General features: G+C 44.7%; 1 protein-coding gene across 1 annotated transcript in view; it reads right to left on the bottom strand.

Annotated features, from left to right (window-relative positions):
• The window catches only part of LOC138261144 (somatostatin receptor type 5-like), a 49,767-nt gene extending 33,677 nt beyond the window's left edge, over positions 1–16,090 (bottom strand). The window contains exon 1 of the mRNA XM_069209824.1: positions 15,958–16,090. The gene's annotated coding sequence lies outside the window, so the exon portion shown is untranslated. The remainder of the gene's footprint in view (positions 1–15,957) is intronic.
• Between the last annotated feature and the right edge of the window lie 2,464 nt (positions 16,091–18,554).

Genomic DNA, 18,554 nt, shown 5'->3' with positions numbered 1-18,554 from the left:
GGTCCTGGAGGGTTCCCTGCGGGAACACCAGGAGGGGAGCCTAGCCTGTACCATAGGGCCATCTGTTGAGGGAGACCCCACAGTGTCAGGAGAACTTGGGGGGGCCGCTGTAGCCAGCGTCCCACCAGTTCTGGTGTCTGGCAGTACCACTCCTAGTGAGGGGGTGCAGAAGTCCAGACAGAGGGTTGAGAGGGGGTTGCGGACGCCAGTGGAGAACCTGGAGGGTCAGGGGTCAGCTCTGAGAGCAGAGCCCCCCATGAATGACCTTGGTGAGACCATTTCTGGGTTGGGGGGAATCCAGACTCTGTCAGATGGGCAGAGGTCAGGAGACCTGCGCCAGCCAGACTCTTGTGTGGCCCTTCGGGACAGTGTGTCCCTTGAGGGGGGTAAGTGTGCCCCCCTGGAAGTCCTGGTGTGCCAGGCAATGGTTCAACCGCAGGGTGGTGACTCTGGGTTGAATGATCAGGTTCAGGGGGTAAGCTCTGACCTGATAGGGGGTAAGTGTGCTCCCAAGGAAGTCCTGGTGTGCCAGGCAGTGGTTCAACCGCAGGGTGGTGACCCTGGGTTGGATGACCAGGTTCAGAGGGTAAACTCTGACCTGGTAGGGGGTAGGTATGCCCCCCAGGAAGTCCTGGTTTGCCAGGCAGTGATCCAGTCTGTGGGTACAGACCCTGGATTGGGAGGCCAGGTTAAGGGTGTCCCCCCTGACCTGGAGGAAGGGGCTACTACTAACAGTGCCCCTACCATGTTGTCTTCTGGGGGGGCCACTCCTAGTTGGGTGGTTCAGGACCCCAGAAGAGAGGGCAGGGGGAGGGAAGCCTCACCCCTGGCCCTGGTCCAACCTGAAGGTACAGACCCCAGGTTGGAGGATCAGTTGCAGGTTAACATCCCTGCACCAGTGGAAGAATTGTGCAGGACTGCTTCTACAAGCACCCTGACAGTTTTTGACTCTGGGGGTGCCGCTTCTGCAGGGAGGGTACAGAGCCCCAGAGGGGGGGACCAGGGTCAGGTTGTCATCCCTGACCTGGTGGAAGAGAGAGTGGTCAAAGGGTGCCAGGCACCTGGGGCTACCGCCCCCCACTCTCCGCAGTCACAGTGGTTGGAGAGGCCTGAGGTCGGGCTCTCATCCCTGACAGTTGTCCGGGGCCACCGTGGCTTGCTGTCCTGGTGGACAGAGTTGCCCCTGGGGGGGGGACGAGAGTCACACCCCGGGGGTGGAGTGGGCAACACCACTGTGTTGGCCCTGGTGGTACTATCTGCCCATTGCAATTCATCTGTGAGCAAAGTAAAGTTAGGTGCTGCACAGATGGTGTCTGAAGATGTGGAGAAGGGTTCCCCCTGGGTTAGCTTAGTGGGCCCTGAGAGTATGGACAGAGGGATCCAACTGGAGTCAGGAAGGCGTAGAACTGGAACATGCCCCTGCTGTTGTGGGCCTGGGTCCTTGTTCTATCGCCCCAATCAGGGAAGTACATCAAGGTATTGATTGTTCTCCCCTGGCTTTAGGCTGGTAGGGGGTCGTGTTGGACTTTTGCTTATGCAGGGTCATCCCCAGTCTTTTTGCCTCCTGCCTCCTATTTTTTTCTGACCTGTCGCTGTTGGCTTTTGAACTCTGAGCACTTTCCCACTGCTAACCAGTGCTAAAGTGCATATGCTCTCTGTGTGAAATTGTATGTAAGTGGTTTATCCATGATTGGCATATTTGATTCACTAGTAAGTCCCTAGTAAGGTGCACTAGAGGTGCCAGGGCCTGTAAATCAAATGCTACTAGTGGGCCTGCAGCACTGGTTGTGCCACCCACATAAGTAGCTCTGTAATCATGTCTCAGACCTGCCACTGCAGTGTCTGTGTGTGTATTTTTACACTGTAAATTCGACTTGGCAAGTGTACCCACTTGCCAGGCCTAAACCTTCCCTTTTCTTACATGTAAGGCACCCCTAAGGTAGGCCCTAGGTAGCCCCAAGGGCAGGGTGCAGTGTATGGATAAGGTAGGACATATAGTAATGTGGTTTATATGTCCTAACAGTGAAATACTGCCAATTTCGTTTTCACTGTTGCAAGGTCTGTCTCTCTCTCATAGGATAATATGGGGGCTACCTTTAAATATGATTAAAGTGTAGATTCCCCTAGAGAGTAGATGGACATGTGGAGTTTGGGATCCCTGAACTCACAATTTAAAAATACATCTTTTAGTAAAGTTGATTTTAAGATTGTGCGTTTGGAAATGCCACTTTTAGAAAGTGAGCATTTTCTTGCTTAAACCATTCTGTGACTCTGCCTGGTTTGTGGATTCCCTGTCTGGGTCAGTTTGACAGTTGGGTTGTTTTTCACCTCACACCAGACAGTGACACAAAGGGAGCTGGGGTGTGATCTGCATTTCCTGATTAGCCATCTCTGCTAGGAGGGAGGGGTGGAGTGGTCACTCTCATCTGAAAGGACTGTGCCTGCCTCTGACAATGCTGTCTCCAGCCCCCTGGTGTGTGTCTGAGGCCTTGCCTGGGCAAGGCAGGATTTCACAAGAAGGTGTGAGTCCCCTTTGAAGAAAGGTGACTTCAAAGACTAAAATGGGTATAAGAAGGGCACCCAAACTTACAAACTTTAGAAACACTTCTGGAATCAAGAGGAACCTCTGCCTGGAGAAGAGCTGATCGCTGAGGAACAAGTGCTGCCCTGCCTGTGACTGTGCTTTGTGGAGCTTTCCTGCAGTGCTGCTTCTGCCTGAGTAAGAGGGCAAAGACTGGACTTTGTGTGCCTTCCATCTTGAAGAAGAAATCTCCAAGGGCTTGATGTAGAGCTTGCCTCCTGTTGTTGAAGTCTCAGGGATAGCAAAGACTTCTTCCTGCCAGCACCTGGAGTCTCTGGAGAGACCCCTACTCTGCTCTGTGGTGCCCTTCCAGTTCCTGGGACCCTGAAAGGAGAGGCTGGCAGCCTAAGGACAAAAATACACGCACCGAGTGCCGTGCGGAGAAAAGATCGACGCGAATCCGATCGCGGCTGAGAAAACGACGCGACGCCGGCTCCGCAGCTGAGAAACGACGCCGCCGGAAACGCGACCGGAGAATCGACGCCCGGAGCAGGAGAAACGACGCGCAGCATCGCTGACGAAGGCTGAGAGATCGCAACCAGCGCCGCGGGACTTTCGGACCGTCGCGTGGCTGGCTTTTTCGACGCGCCTCGCCGTGCCGAGCTGTTTTCGACGCATATAACCGTGCAGGGTTACTTTCGACGCACATCGCCCGTGCGGGGTTATTTTTGACGCAAACCAGGTACATTTTCACGCTAGCAGCGCTAGTGTGGTGTTACAACTACCTAAAGACTCTTTTTATTTTAAACCTTTAAAAAAATCATAACTTGACTTGTGTATGTTGGATTTTTGTCGTTTTGGTCTTGTTTTGTCTAGATAAATATTTCCTATTTTTCTAAACTGGTGTTGTGTCATTTTGTAGTGTTTTCATTAAGTTACTGTGTGTGTTGGTACAAATACTTTACGCCCAGCACTCTGAGGTTAAGCCTACTGCTCTGCCAAGCTACCAAGGGGGTAAGCAGGGGTTAGCTGAGGGTGATTCTCTTTTATCCTAACTAGAGTGAGGGTCCTTGCTTGAACAGGGGGTAACCTGACTGTCAACCAAAGACCCCATTTCTAACAGTAAGCCTTTTTTAGTTTCTGATTGCAATTCACGTCCAGATCCAATCTTTTAGCTCTTCTGTTGACGGAGCATACACTGCGATCTCCAGTTGGGTAATGATCACTTGCTGCCCCCTTAATGTATTGGGGTCTTGTTCTGGAAGTGTGTTTCATAGCCTTATATGTGCTGCTAGGTCACTGACTCTGTTCTTTCCTATGGGAAAACATAGGGCCAGGCCCTAGCACCTTCTTGCACCACACTAGCGTCATTTTTTAAGCTAATGTGGCTCACTTAGGCAATTTTCGTCGTGCCACTTTGTGACCCCTTGCGCCACATTATGCCTGTGCCAGGCATAATGTATGCAAGGGGGGCATTCTGGCATTAGGAGGCCCGCAAAAATGGCGCAGTGAAATCTACAAGATTTCACTGCACCATTTTTGGTGTCATTTTTAACATCTGCTCAATGAAGGTGTTAAAATGACGCTCCCATTGTAATCAATGGGCCTTCTTGCACTTTGCTGAACTAGCGTCAAAAGTTTTGGCATTAGTGCACCAAAGTGCCACAATAGCATTAAAAAATGTTGACGTTGTTGTCCTAATGTTCGCCATGGTACGCCGTATTGTAAATACAGCGCAACCATGGTGTCATTAGGTGGCGGTAGGGGCATGCAAGAAAAGTGGCGCTTCGAGGCCGATGCCCCACTTTCTTGTAAATCTGGCCCATAGAATTCTGCACCATAAGTTTATTGATGTTCAGGATCCACATATTTTTTCAACTTTTTTCGCTTGATTTGAAACAATGTCATAAGTGGTCACACAAAGTAAGCGATCATTTGCGTTTTTTTCTTGCTGTCACGGAGTGCATCCTTGCTGTCACATGCCTTTTTTTATTCTCTTTTTAATGGTGTCTGGGTATTGTCATTGTCTTCGTCGTGTGATCTCTGCACTTACTTTATTGTTAAAGGCTGATATGTTCCTGCAGTTTTGCAGTAATCTGAGGAACTCACCATATCGTCATTTTTCACAAAGTAATCGTGTTTATAAAGCTGGCAAACCTAAGTAGGTTATTCCTGTCAGTCGGTTTGTGTTAGTTATCCGTTCTCAAACCTAGTCTGGAATTCAGAAAACATATAAAAATATGTGCTTCAATAATGCCTGTAGTATGACCGAGACTCTGGAAGCTGGAAATGAATTCCTTAGCATGTGTAGTTATAGAGATGTCACCGCCAGGGACCCAAGTTTGCCTTCTTCTCCTACACGTTTACACAAACAGAATTGATCCAAAGCTTTTTTCATTTGACTCTATTTTATCTCTGAATGTTACATCAACCTCTATACTGCCAGTACGAAGTTACACTTTTCCTGTTGTTGGATGATCTGGGTAAAGCAATATTTTCAGGTTTCTTCCCTCACAGAACAAACAAGGTTGTATTGCAGCTCTGTGACACTACAGGCTCTTTTTAAAATGGACAGTTTTTTAGCAGCTACAACTTTACTATGTACAATTTTTACTTTTCTCCTTTTTTCTTCACAGCCAGCAGCCAGAGGAAATGCAAATTCAGGCCCATATTTATACTTTTTTAGCGCCGCGTTTGCGCCGCTTTTTGACGCAAAAAGGGCGCAAACCAACAAAATACAGTCTTCGTTGGGAAGATAATAAAGAAGTTGCTGAAGAACATGCTACAAATTTATTTATCAACATATTTCACCCATAGCACCAGAAGATGAAGAAATTAAAAAAACATTACTTTGGCTTCTTCAAAAACAAGCCCACCACCTCTTCCTGCTTTATTTTTGCCTCATACGCAAGTATCCAGAGTATTTCCTCCTGACCGGCACACCACACTTCATACTATGCCACCCATGGCCACTCAAATCTGCAAACAATAAATGCTGAATTTGTTTGGTGGACAAAAGCATCATCTATGCTTTAGGGGCTTATTCAGATTCAGGGCCTGATTTAGAACTCGGTGGGTTACTTCATCACAACGGTGACGGCTCTACCGTCCACTGAAATCTAAATCCCATGTTATTTAAAGTGAAATGCGTCACCATTGTAATGGTGTGACCCATCCACCGAGTTCTAAATCAGGCCCTCAGTCATACATTTTTATGCTGACCCGCCACACCTTCTTGGACTTTAAATGTAAACACACTGGGCTCTATTCACACAAGTAAATTTGTTTGTTAACATACAGATATGCCCACATTTACCTTTAATACTCTTGCCAAGAATTCTCAGGGGGATTCGTAACACTGGTAAATGGTTTTACAAGTGTAGATTTTTCCCTTAAAAGTGCAGAGAAATCCATGCTCCTGAAAAACCACTCTAGGAGTCAGCGCACCGCCCCCCCTGCAGCAAGCCCTGCAAATCATTTAACAATGAAAGAATAATAAACTAGGTTTATTATCCTTTTGTTGTTAAAGGGGTGGGTCATGGGGGTGACTAGCAGTGAGGGGGAGTGCACAGGACTCCCCCTCACTGCACATGTATGTTTGGCCGGCTGTTTCGGGATGGCCAAACACACATGCGCAGTAGGCTCTCTCCAGCCCAGCAACGCAGATGCTGGGCTGGAGAGAGCCTGCAAAGGCTCCCAGTCTGCCTGGGAGTGCCCTGGCATTCCCCAGTCAATACTGTTGCTGCTCCGAGTAGCCCCCACTCGCAAGGGGATTGCAAATTGCGACCCACCTCATTAACATTAATGAGGTGGGCCTTTGCAACCCTCTTGCGAGTCGCAGATGGTGTCAGGGACACCATCCTACATTCCAATTTGCAAGTCGCAAATTGGAATCTTCCTACATCTGGCCCTTTATTTCTAAAACAATAAGTGCCATGGCCCTCGTCATGAGGCCACTGCAGCTTGCCCCTCCTAATGCCCATGCCAGCACTGCCAGTGATAGTACCAACACAACTACTAACCATCACACTTTTGCAAGTGAGACAATTCAGAATTTCAAGGCCCCGAAAGCTATTAGAATGTCTTGTGTGCCAGGTATTAGTCATCATGGTTATTAAGCAACTGTTGTTGAGCTGACCTCTCAATGAGACAGACAGTGACGTCAAGTGGCAAGTGACAATTAAGTGCTGGTTCCGAACACCAGAATCCACCGGTTCACGTTAAGCACTGCACAAACATATGTTTGTGAACATTTCTAAACTCAGTACCCTGTAAATGGTCGGGTTTTCAGGAACTCCCTTCCAACATGCACTCTGCAGCATCTGACTCATGATTCTGTTAGCGCCAAGAAACCCTTTGTGACATCAGTAGCACTTTACAAATGAATAAGCTCAAACTCAGCGCCATGCTGAAACCAATTTGTTGCACTTTTCAGCTGTCAAAGTAACTACTGAGTAGGATGCTGTTGCATTGGCGCCCATTCATCATCACCACATGGGAAAAGCACTCCGTCGCTCTGCAAAGCTCTAAATGCACACACTGCTTCACAACGTCTGGTCTTCAATGCGACGACTATTTTCAGACTGTCATCTCTAAATGACCATTTAACAGTAGACTGACACAAAGAAACCTTGTAAGTCCGTTTGCACTTAGAGAGCAGCACAGAAGAGAATGTCAGAGTGCATGAGCCCCGGGTCCAGTGACTGGGAGCACCATGAGGACAGCCAGTGGTGTCTGGGGGACAGCCTGTTCTGTCGTGATGAGTCAGCCCTATGGAATGCAGGGACATCCTGCATCCCTGGAAAACCCTGGCCATAACAGAGGCCACAGTGTTCCCTGCAGGCCAACAATTTGGAGCTTCCGGTAGGGATATGTTGAGTTTATTTGACGTATTTTCCAGCTGCTTTGAAAGATTAATGCAGATGTTTAATGCATTAAGGGGCGTGATCTCGGATAAAAGGCAGAGCACTTCAAGAGGTATCAGCAGAGGCTGTAAGTAGAGTTGGAGGGCAGTTCTATACTTTCCTATTTGGGAGTCGTAATGTATGCTTAGATTGCTTTTTCCCAATGCCACAGCTGGTGGATAACACCAAGCAATTTAAAAGGATTTGTGTTCACAAGAATGCAGAAATTAATTTCCTCGGTTATTGAACAGAAACAGAAAAATAAGGGTCAATGACATGGATAGTATAGATGAACGAAGAGGGAAAAACCGAGAAGCCAATCTTTCTTTTCATATTTCAATTATCTTGAAGGGCATCTACGGAAGCTGTCCAAAAATGTTTTGTTCCAAAGTTTGCAAATCACATTCCATAGACAAAAGGCAAATATTACTTCCTGTTCCCAAAAATCAAAATAAGAAAGTCACCTGTGTCTATTTTCCACTAAATTATTCAGTACCTACCAGTGGGATGTGGAAACATTTCCCCTCCCTTTCTGTGACCCCCACACCTCCAAGCATTTTGCTTTCTGCACCATCATTTTGACAGTTTCAGAGACTCGAGCCCATTCCTGCCTCAGCTAACATGTGCTTCTGTTAAATGGGCCTCCCTTTCACCCTCATTTACAACTCACACTCGTAAATGGAGAGATATCGAAAACATGGCTTCTGTTATATGTGAGGATCAGTTTGTTAAAACGTATTTTATTTACTTTCAGTTCGGCTGGGCTCAAACGTTTCTGTTACTTCTGTCCCACTTTTAGAAACGCATGTAGAGAATGTTATTTCCCATTTCCCTTGTTTGCATGCATCATGGACCCTGAAACCATCTGTGACAACGTGAGAAATAAAACACAGACCGCAAACACTGGAGGCATAGAAATAGATCACAAAATAGTCTTCACACGCTTTGGCACGCCTGTGTATTGGCATATTACTTAAGAGTGTGTAAAATTGTGTAATTATTTTCATGACATTCTATGACAATGTTGTGAAATTACTCTTTGAGAGCGAAATGTGATGTGCTAGCACCTCGCACGTTTTTTTACACTTTTTCAAATCTATGCACCACTCCAGTAAAAAAGACTAACACCAGTTGACTGGTTAAAGCGCCAGGGATATTATCCTGTATCCACCAGTCTACCGCGGGTGTATATATAAGAAATTTTATTTTACCAAGTGGTGACTGTTTAAAAAAGTTGCATGAATTTGTGTAATGCTCAATTTTGGGAATAGTAAGAATGAAACATAACACAAAATTCTGGAAATTCACAAATTTAGCTGGCATGGTTACATTTTTGTGATTCTTGTAAACCATTTATTGAAAAATCGATAGACCTAATTTAGATTTTAGCGTAGCTATTACTCCTTCACAACTGATATCCGGTCCACCGAAATATGAATCCCATTGTTTCCTAAATCAGGCCCTATGGCTTTTAAGTTTGTTCCAGTCTTACTAGCAATTCAAAGGGATGATAGAGACGAAAAGGCACTGGACCTCACTGAACAGACTGCATACATACCGCTTCTACTTCCTGTTTTACCTTGAGATGCATAAAGGTTTACCTAGTTATGCCCATGAGTGAAAAAATAGAAGGCATACTTTGTTTTGCAGCTAGCACTCAGTTTATTTTTGCCAAGATCAGTAAGTTAATTTTCTTTTCAGTCTATTTTTCAAACAATGAAAAGTCACAGGATGGCTGTGACAAAGTATATGTAGAGAAACTGTCATTTTTTCCAAATTGTCATGACTTTGATGGTGCTTAACATGAGGGAAGGAGGGACTTAGGAGCTGAGAGTCAGTCTGACTATTGTGCTTAGAAGCCGTTATGCTCTGTGGTTTTCTTCTGTAAAATTGAATTAATCTACACTACAGTTTTAAGAAAAAAGCGGTCATGGCCCATTCTTAAGGTTGAAGTTGCCCCCAAAACCCTACCTTTTTGCAGACATGAAGAGTGCCTGTCAGGCTGAGCAAAGACCAGCTTTACAGGTTTTCAGACATTCCTTATGCTCAGGTCAGGCAATTAGGCTTTGTACATCTCCTAAATGTGCAGGGGCCTGGTAGCCTGAGCTGACATTTGCTGGGCTCAGGATTTCTAAGAGATTTGGGCATGACCACCTCATCCTGGCAAAAGCAATTTAAGGTCCCCCCTCATGGCAAAAGAGAAAGTCACTGATAGATTCAGACCTGGATACTTTAGTTTTAAGCCCTGAAGTGTCCAGGGTCAAGAGTCCATCAATGACGCTTGACATAGAGTAGAGTGGGGTCAGCAATCCTCACTGACCCGATACCACTCTGTGACGAGTGCTGGACTGCCATCTCTCCTCTTTGCCTAACCAAAGGTCCATTCAAAAGAGAATTTCGCTCTAACCTCATGCCTTTGGCTGTTTGTGTATAATTCTGCCAATTATGGAGTGTTTACACTTCAATGCACGAGAGGTGTTTTTAAATTTAAAAAGTAAATTGAATCATCTTCTATCTACATTGCATAAAGAAAGCAATTGTGTTTTGTTCTGTTTTTTTTCACTTTTTTTACTATTAGTCAGGACTCATAATGCTAGCAAAACCTTTTGGCATAGCCAATACTTTTTGCTGTTGGATGACAAGGGATCATCCACACTTTTCGGAGCAGTGTAATAAGCCAGAAAGCCAGTATACTTTCTGTGCTCTTTCCTTCACCAACATACTTTCACTTACTCTAGGATTTTGTGAGGAAGGAGAGAAGGCACGAGGGCAGATTATGTTTTATTTTGCCATAGGTTTGGAAAAACAATTGTTATGGGATCTACTGTGGCCCTTGCTAATCCAAAATAAGCATTGAAAAGCCAATAGGTCTGGTGTTGCCTGCTTTCCCTTTGGCAGTTATTGTTTTTTTTTTTTCATGGTCTTTGCAAAATGTTATTGGTTGTGAAGCTGCCTGGCTTTTGTCAATCTACATAAACAACATTGAACAATGGGAAAAATGTTTTTAGTCAATAAAAAGCATTCATAACTATAGTACTCCTTGGCACTAAAAGGAACTACAAGTGCATGGAGGTTCTTCTTATGAAAAAGCAGCATGCCTTAACTCATAGTGAAGTCAGCCAAGGTGCCCCTTGATGCATGCTCGAGTGGGATAGAGAAATAATGTGAATGACACAACCACAGACAAATGGATGAAGTGTGGCTGAAATCCTTATAAGTAACTATTTCATACACATCATTTTAGTAAACTCAAATGGTCTTGGCCGACACAGATCTAAGAAAGCCACTTGTTATGCCATTGGATGCTACCCTCTTGCCTAGACAAGAGGCAAGAGAGAATGAAGGGAAGAAGGAATCAAAGACGGAAAGCAAGAAAGACGTAGTGAAAGCAGAAAAAGGAATGAAAACAAGAAATAAGGAATGAAAGCAAGAAAGAAGTGACAAGGAATGAAAGCAAGAAAGAAGGATGGGAAAAGAAAGATGGCAAGATAGAAGCAAAACGAGAATGAAGGAAAGAAGTAATGGAAGAATGAAATAAAAAAGAAAGCAAGAAAGAACAGAAGAATTAATGAAAGAATAAAGAAAAATGAAACCCAAGAAATAAGGAACGAAAAAACAGAAGAAAAAAAGGGAAGCAAGAAAAAAATATAAAAAATGAATTAAAGAAAAAAGCAAGAAAAAAGGAAAAAAGAATAAAATCAATAAGGTAAAGCAAGAAAGAAGGGGAGGAATTAACAAAAAACAAAAATAAAGACGGAATAAAAGAATGAATGAAAAACAGATAGAAGGAATGAAAGACTGAAAGAAATAAGAAGAAAGGGAAAAATGAATAAAAGAAAAAGGTAATCTGTTTCCATCGATATATTCCTCAAAATTTGCAGATGTTCAAAATTATTTTCATATATTAATTTCCTATATTTTAATGGGGCTTTGTGGTTTACATAAGACAAAGAAGACCCAATCCTAGGCTTTGATTTACCTTTTTTGGGGAACCCACAAATACTGGGAAAAAACAAACATTCAGGGTTTACCTCCACTAAAGAGAGTCATGAGAAACAACAAATAGGCTAAATTCGACTGAGCATATTTCTCTTTTATGAAGATAGAAGAGAAATATCTCCTCTTTGGCTACTTCATTGGGCGTGCCATTTTCCCCAATTTTCTTTAAGAGGTTGGCTCTGCCCTGCTATGCAGTAGCCCATCACATAAAACACAGCTCCCTTGTGCTCTCCAGGTACTGAATCTGAGCCAGAAAAGAGTAACTGTAAAGTTATGGTGACTCAGGTATGACACAGATCTCTTGCTGTGCATGTGCTGCACAAACTGATTATGTCATATGTTTGTGCCCTCATTTTACACTGACAGATTTTGTTGTCTAATGCAAGATCAAAAATGTCCAGTTCTTTTTCAGCCTTCCTACTTAAAAAACTGCCCTCTTAGTTGTTTTTCTACACTCCTGCTCAACCTCAGTCATCCTGCTCACCAGTCACAATTATTCTCCTCAGTTTGGCGTTGTTAGTCAGTGCTTATTAGCCGAAATGCTTTGAGGCGATTGCCAATCAATCTGAGCAATAGTAGGGCATTACGAGAGGCCTGGGCATATTTGCTTTTGAACCCCCAGTTATAAATGTACACAGTGAATAGAAAATAAGGATTGTGAAGGCGGTAAGTTCAGAAAAGGATAACATTTTAAACTAATTAATCAGTGTGATGCATGTTTATGTTAATTTTGCGCGTGTTTCACTAAAAATGGCTTTACAATTGTAACATCAGACCTTAAAAAACATAAAATTCGTGTGTTTCTTCAAACAAAGTAGTTTCATTTGATAACAACTGCACACAGAATTACCCTACACACACTATGACTTTTACGATCGTAATAAAGAACGGATTATTTTCTCTACTTATGCAAATACTTTGCTGACTCTGGAGTGATACTTGTTAATATATCACTATAGTAATCAAAATGTGAATGCTGGCATATTTCTGCAAGATGTTGGAGGTTCTGAAGGCCTCCGTCTCCTCCACTCCTTTGAGGCACGACTGAAGTCAGCTGTTTAGCAGATTTCCTCTCAAACAAATAAATATTTTTTCAGAGAGAGTTCTTGGGCGCCCCTGCCCCCTTCAGCCATTTGCTGTTTGGGTAGCTCCCTTGAAATTTTAACTCGCCATACTGTGTGCCATGTTTTGGGGACTCATGGTATTTTGTATTCGTTAACAGTTTTCATTCTCTCTGCTGATTAGGCAGTGAGAAGGGCCCATCTCCAGCATCGAAGCTGCTGCCTGGTGGATGATGCAAAGGAGGAAATCGTGGGAAATAACTGCAACATGCTACTTTTGTTTGTGGAGCTCCATTTTAAGCGGATAAAGCGGATGAAATTCTCAGCATCTCACCCCCATCAGTTTAACATGATAGTGTAGTTTGGTCAATACTTTGTGAGAGAAATTCCTGCTTTTAAGATTGCTACTACATAATGAGGCTGAATAGGGGTGTGTGAAATTAAGGTAATTTGCTAGTGCGTAATCATAACATTTCTTGAAAATTATGTGAAACTGCATGTATTTTCACAAAATACAAATCCATAATTAAGCGATAAACTTTAGAGATAAAAAATTAGAGCTAAAAAACAAGTGTCACAGCCAAAGGTGTTCGCATTCTGGCCATTTGTATTATTTCGGTGAGCTCACTGAAAAATCTTGCAGTGAACAGTGCATAATTACAAGAAGTGGCACAGCGGCATAACTTGGGGGATTTCTTGTAACAAGGATAACACTAAATTCCTGAATTTACATGAAATACATTGCTTCCGGTCTAATGTTGACCCTGATGTCAACTTAAATGATGGGATTTCCCTCAAAATGCAACACAGTTTGCTGTCTGGGCCCTCTTTGCTGGCTGGCGGGCTTCCTCTGTCCCAGCTGCATTGATATCTCTACTCCCTTGCCGGCGGGCCAGTGACGGACAACAGGCTTGGCTCTACAATCAAGAGATGAACAGCCCGTTTCTGCTGAACCTATGGGTCCCACGCTACTGGCTGTTGAATCATTACATTTTGTAAAGGAAACCTCCTCACGTAAGATGGCTGCCACATCATGACGCTGACGCTGAGGCCACATTACATTCAGCGATCAACCTCAAAATTCAGTGTTGCAGCTTTGATGCCTGGTCCAAACTGAGACCGCATTCAACGTGAAATTGGATTATGACCGAGCTCCATAATGGCAATATCTTGTACAGGTCATTAGACAAAACTCACACAATTTAAGAATTTAAAATCACAGAACTCTCCTCGCCTCCCGTCCCTTAGTTAAATGCCGACTTTATCTGAAGTACAAGATGCTGATGTTCTTCCTACTAAATGTTCCCAAAGTCTCAGAATACTTTACAGGGGCACAGGAACAAAACTAACTGAACATTTCAAAGTTGACGCATATGATTACCAAAGATTAGTTACCTCTACATGTACCTCAAAGTCTCGAGCTGCATGAACGTCTCTTGACCGAGATAATTTTTAAAGCGCAAAGAATCACTATTGTAACAAGCATTGGCAACGCTAATAGGTATGTCTTGCATTTTCAGTTAAAAGTAGACATATTATCTTGTTCAATATTTGTTTCAGGGATAATGTGGCTAAAGCCAAGAGAGATAATTAAGGACTATGTGAAGCTATTGACAACATTTTAAACTGTGTACACAAGCATACAAGGATTAAGACATGTCATAAAACACTTAGGCCCATATTTATACTTTTTGACGCTAAACTGCGCTAACGCAGTTTAGCGTCAAAAAATTTAGCGCCGTCTAACGCCATTCCGAAGCGCCATGCGGGCGCCGTATTTATGGAATGGCGTTAGCCGGCGCAAGCAGACCGGCGCTGCCTGGTGTGCGTGGAAAAAAACCACGTAGACCAGGCAGCGCCGGCGTAGGGGGAAAATGGCGCTAGGGCGTCTTAAAATGGCGCAAGTCGGGTTGACGCTAAAAAATCGTCTTAACCCGATTTGCGCCATTTTTTCGACGCCCAGACGCCATTTAAATGACTCCTGTCTTAGTAAAGACAGGAGTCATGCCCCCTTGCCCAATGGCCATGCCCAGGGGACTTATGTCCCCTGGGCATGGTCATTGGGCATAGTGGCATGTAGGGGGGCACAAATAAGGCCCCCCTATGCCACCCAAAAAAAATTGAAAAATATAAAAAATTATACTTACGTGAACTTACCTGAATGTCCCTGGGGTGGGTCCCTCCATCCTTGGGTGTCGTCCTGGGGTGGGCAGGGGTGGCAGGGGGGGTCCCTGGGGGCAGAGGAGGGCACCTGTGGGCTCATTTTGAGCCCACAGGCCCCTTAACGCCTACCCTGACCCAGGCGTTAAAAAGTGGCGCAAATGCGGGGTTTTTTGACCCGCCACCTCCCGGGCGTGATTTTTGCCCGGGAGTATAAATACGACGCATTTGCGTCGCCGTCATTTTTTTAGACGGGAACGCCTTCCTTGCATCTCATTAACGCAAGGAAGGCGTTCACGATAAAAAATGACGCTCTTTGCCCATACTTTGGCGCTAGACGCGTCTAACGCCAAAGTATAAATATGGCGTTAGTTTTGCACCGAATTTGCGTCGAAAAAAACGACGCTAATTCGGCGCAAACGGAGTATAAATACGGGCCTTAATGCATACAAAGCAAAGAAGTCAAACAGTAAATGAACGAAAATGGTGACATGCGTTGTGTCACTGCCCCCCAGCAATAATGAAAAGAGGTGTGTATTCATGCTGGTCTCTGGCATTGTGGGCAACTCACTCAACTGGCAATTCCAGCTGACTAGGTACAAATCGTTACTGATAGATTCATTTTCTACAGGTGGGTTAATGTTTAGGCTAAATAGATATAAAAGCAGCAAAAAGAAGAGGAAAGATTGCAACTGACACATACAGCCCTTTGGCACATCAAACATGTATTCCAACATGCAACTGCAATCAAATGAGATGTATCTGTAGCACCCGGAACCATTAAAACACATTTCTAAGTGTTCACTTGAATTTGCAACAGGGTCCAAAACGCTATGGTACAGGATCTGGTCTGTCCTTTGAAGCCGACCCTTACAGTAAGAAAACAATAAGCCCACTCCCGAATTCCTATGAAGTGCATAGAAGTAAATCATTGTTGAGCAAGCGCTACTTCCAATAGTAGAACCGTACACTGAGTCGAAACAGTTCACCCTCTGCGTGAGTCACTGGCACATTGTGTGTGGGCAGCGGTGCTCCTGGGAGAAGGGGAAGCGGGTCAGAATGCAAGCCCGCTGAATATTGTTAATTCTGCAAATGGCACTAAACCTTTGTGGCCTTATTAAAGTGCCACTCACCTTTTTCCTAATTTGTTAAAATCACTTTACTCTGCAACTCCACTGGAACTGGTCATTCCCATGAAGGGGGAGGCCAGGCCACTAGCAGAGCTAGTTAAGGGCGGAAAGTGGAGGAAAGAGGCCAAAGAGCAACATTGAAGCCGTCCACGGAGGAGTAAGGGAAACTACCCATGGCCTACCTGCTGCTGCGCGCCCCAGTCTCCAGTGTGTGGATGGCAGACCCCCGGCTCCCGACTCAGTGAACTGTAAGTGTCCTCAATCCACGGATCCCTGGGTGCCAGGGTGTGCCACGCCCGGGTGGGAGAGCCAGTGGGGGAAGGTTCCAGTTCAAAGTGCTCTTGTGTGTGCCATCTGGTGTATATTACTGCTGCTCGGCCTCCCAATTATGTGCCTCCTTTGGAATGCTCGCTTGCTTTTCACAATCTTTTCTCTGTTTTTGAAAGATGCTGTCCGGCCATGGGCATCTGTTTTTTTCCCCCCGAGTCTGGCCTCCATCCTGCCTCTGCATTGCCTCTAGGCCTTTGATGAGAAGGAAGGACACGCCTCTTTTTGTTTGTTGTGTTGTTTTATAGGCTTTTTAAGCCACCCAGCACTGCTGGTATGGCTTCTTGGCGCTCGTGTACGCCACTGCTATAGGTCAGACATAGACCTACCTATCATTGCCTGGTGCCATCATTTTAGCATCTTTCTGGAATGAACATTGTAATTATGTATGATATGTAAATCAGAACGATTTTCTAAAAATGGCCCATGTTATGAAGCCACTTGAGCCTCATCTGTATTTACAGGAGCTTTATTGGGAGGAACAACCCCCGCATGGCCATCCTTGACCAGCCATAAGTAAACTGTAGGGCAGGAAACTCCCAACTTCGAACAGTAACACCAACCCTTCTTAACGTCCTACATGCAGGCAGGACTAGGGTTCCACATATGCCTCAAGGTCATAACAGGACACCGAGAGAACGATCTGCCTCCTTCTTGAAATTTCTAGAAAACTGGAGTTGTGAAAGGAGATATGTAGCCCCTCCAGAGTTTTCTCCCAGAAATCCATCAATTTATCAGTCAAAAAACTGTGAAAGAATGAAATAGCGAATGCAATATATAAGGATTTACATTGCAACGTCTTTCAGATTGCGCCTTGTGGCCTATGGAATGTGGAGGGTGCGCAGTGAGTTGGTTCAACGTTCATAGACGGATCAGTAACTGGCAGCCATTGTGTAAAGGAACATGCAAAGTCTACATAATGTCTATGGGCACAATCAAGATGTTACAGCACCAAAGCACTCACCCACAGTGCTTTGTGTGAAAATCAGTAGTATGTGAATATTCATTCTACAATTGTAAAATGGCGAACCTATCTGATATATATTTGTTCCAAGGAAATACCAGCCTTAGGACAGTTGTTGACTCACCAAGGTCCATATTTATACTCTGTTTACACCGGATTTGCGTCATTTCTTTTGACGCAAATCCGGCGCAAACCTAACTTCATATTTATACTTTGGCGCTAGACCCGTCTAGCGCCAAATTTATGGAGTTAGAGTAATTTTGTTACTGTGGAAACCTATCTTGCGTAAATGAGATGCAAGGTAGGCATTCCTGAGCAAAAAATGACTCAAAGGCATTTGTGCCTTATTTATACTCCGCTGCAAAAATGGCGCACAGGAGGAGGGGGGGCCTTAAAAAATGACTCTAAGCCTGTTTAGAGTAATTTTTTAACGCCTGGGTCAGGACCTGTGGGCTCATGACCATGGAAGCAGTCCACAGGTGCCCTTCCCTGCTCCCAGGGACACCCCCTGCCACCCTCGCCCACCCCTGGAGGACACCCATGGATGGGGGGACCCATCTACGGTAAGTACAGGTAAGTAGAGGTAAGTAATTTTTTTTCTTTTTTTTTAAGTGGCATAGGGGGGCCTAAATTAGGCCCCCTACATGCCACTCCGCCCAGTGGCCATGCCCAGGTGACAGAAGTCTCCTGGGCATGGCCATTGGGCAGGGGGGCATGACTCCTGTCTTTGCTAAGACAGGAGTCATTTCCATGGGGGTTGTGTGTCAAAAAATGACACTAGTCAGATTCGTGTCAATATTTTTGACTCTAACCTGACTTGTACCATTCTTTGACGCACAACCCCCAGTCTTCCCTACGACTGCACTGCCCGGGTAATGTCAATTATTTTGATGCTACCAGGCCGCAGCGCCGGCTACCGTCATTCATTAAATATGACGCCCAGCCGGCGCATTGGAATGGCGGTAGCCAGCATTAAATTTTTTGACGCAAACCTGCGCTAGCGCAGGTTTGCGTCAAAAAGTATAAATATGGGCCCAAATCTCTTTTCTTGTAGGTGAATTCTTGCCACGTCCATTTAGGGTAGCCATGTGGGCCAAGAAGGACCTTTCTCCAGTTTGTAGCTTTTAATATGAGGGATGGTCAACAGAGGGCAAACATCAAATGTAACAAACTTATATGGCAAAAGGTGCAGGGTTTATCTTGATAAAGGGTGTTCCTATTGCATGCATGGCTCGATGTATCATGGGTTTAACTTTGCCTTATTCTTCACCTGCTAATGGCGCCTTGACTCAGTGATATTGTCAGCAAAGGGACTTTAGCAATACTTGTCATTATGTATTCCTGAAGAGCAAATCATACCAAGGAGGTAACAGAAATGGATATCCTAAATTACAGAAAAACAAGCAGAGTTAGGAAGGTGATTAGGTGACAGAATGGACTCATTGAGCACCGCACCTCCAACACATACTTGTATGCACACATTGTCAG

Source organism: Pleurodeles waltl, chromosome 10 (genome assembly GCF_031143425.1).
Source record: "Pleurodeles waltl isolate 20211129_DDA chromosome 10, aPleWal1.hap1.20221129, whole genome shotgun sequence".
NCBI classification, from domain to species: Eukaryota; Metazoa; Chordata; class Amphibia; order Caudata; family Salamandridae; genus Pleurodeles; species Pleurodeles waltl.
Note: the sequence above shows the minus strand (reverse complement) of the source record. Positions and strands in the feature narration are given on the sequence as shown.